The sequence below is a fragment of the Callorhinus ursinus genome, unplaced genomic scaffold (genome assembly GCF_003265705.2).
Source record: "Callorhinus ursinus isolate GAN/ISIS: 27379988/994484 unplaced genomic scaffold, GSC_fseal_2.0 scaffold39, whole genome shotgun sequence".
NCBI classification, from domain to species: Eukaryota; Metazoa; Chordata; class Mammalia; order Carnivora; family Otariidae; genus Callorhinus; species Callorhinus ursinus.
In genome coordinates, this window is record NW_027397101.1 from 14,033,733 (window position 1) to 14,035,727 (window position 1,995).

The following is a 1,995-nucleotide window of genomic DNA, read 5'->3' on the forward strand; positions in this document are numbered from 1 at the left end:
TTTGTATTGGCCTGCTTTTGTTGATTTTAAAAAAAATATTTTATTTATTTATTTGACAGAGAGAGACCTAGAGAGAGAGGGAACACAAGCAGGGGGAGTAGGAGAGGAAGAAGCAGGCTTCCTGCTGAAAGGGAGCCCAATGCAGGGCTTGACCCCAGGACCCTGGGATCATGACCTGAGCCAAAGGCAGACACTTAACAACAGAGCCACCCAGGTGTCCCTGCTTTTATTGATTTTGATGGGAGTTCTTCGTGCCTCCTGAATTTGGATGTCTGTTTTCTTCCCTCGATTAGGGACATTTTCATCCGTAATTTCCTCAAATAAAGTTTCTACCCCCCTTTCCCTCTCTTCTTCTTCTGGGACTCCTATGATATGAATGTTATTACACTTTATAGAATCACTGAGTTCCATAAGTCTACATTCATGATCTAATATTTTTCTTTCCCTTTTCTTTTCAGCTTCATTATTTTCCATAATTTTGTCTTCTATATAATTTATTTGTTCTTCTGTTTCTTCCAGCCTTGTGGTCATTACATCCAGTCAGTTTCAAATCTTGGTTATTGCATTTTTTATTTGGCCTGACTAGTATTAAGGTCTTTTATCTCTGCAGTAAGGGACCTCCCGGGTGTCTTCTCTTGCTTTTCTCAAGCCTAGTGAGTATTCTTATGATTGTTGCTTTCAATTCTGGATCAGGCATATTACTTATGCCTGTTTTGATTGATTAGATCCCTGGCAGTGACCCTTTCTTGTTGTTTCATTTGGAATGAATTCCCCCATATTGGCATTTTGTCTAGGTATCTTTTAGGAAAGCCTGTTGCGTTTCTTGTTCCTGAGAGTAATGGCTTTATGAAGAAGAGGTCATATACTGTCCAAGGCCTGGTGCTTCAGGAAGTGTCTCTTGTATATGCCCAAACACCCTGCTGCTGTGTTTTGTCTTCTCTTTTCCTCAGGCTGGTCCTCTGAAGACTTTCTTCTTGCCTGCAGGGGAGAGATTTTGGACGTTGGCCAGAGTGTGGCAGATTTTAACTAGTTGTGCTCAGGTCTGCTTGTTAGAAGAAATCTGATGCTTTTTCCACTAGAGTTAAAGATTTGCAGAACTCTATAGCTGGTAGATGTGATGTGTGCACAGGCATTGTGGGGTAGTTTGTGCTGGTATTCTGCACTGGTTCTCAGGCATACTAGCCTGAGAAAAGCAGTCCCAGCAGAGCACAGGGGGGTGGGACTTTGGTGTAAGCAGTTTAGGCTGCGAGTGTTGGTGTGGTGCTGCTTACTGAAGTTAGTTTATGCTGAGGGGTAGGGGAGGAATATGGTGCTTGCCAGCTCTTTTATCCTGGAGAAGCAGTACTTCCTCTCCCAGATGCATTCCGAGAAGGGGGAACTGCTTCTCCCAAAGAGTCCCAGGGGATCCTCTGATGGTGCCATCTGACTTGGGGCTATCTGCCTACTTCTCCAGAGGAGCACTGCAGCACCCTCAGGGCTCCACACCAGCCATGCTTTGGACTTCTAAAATTCCAGTTTTTGAGTCTCACTGGTTGTAAAAACCCAAGAATATCAGCCCTTCTCATTTCCTATCAATGACTTCGGGAAAGTATTTTCCCTGTAGGATTCCCTGTGTGTGCCTTTGTCATTCTCTCTCTCTCTCCTGCCTCTCTCCATGACCAGGGCTCCCTACCCTCCACATACTCATGATTCAGTTTTCTCCGAAACCATGTCTTTGCACCTCCTACCCTCCATGATGTGGCCTCTTCTCTCCCTCTAGGTGTGCAGTTTGTTCTGTCAGTCCTCAGATCAACTTCTTGTGTATTCAGAATGATATGATGTTTATCTAGCTGTGTTCAAGGGATGAGGCAAACCTAGGGTCCTCCTGCTACTCCAACACCTAAGCTCCAGGTTTGAATGCTTCCTGTTCTTTTAAATTTACAAAGGTGTCTTTTATGATGCATAATGTGGTCTATCTTGGTGAATGTTCCATGTGAGTTTGAGAAGAATGTGTAT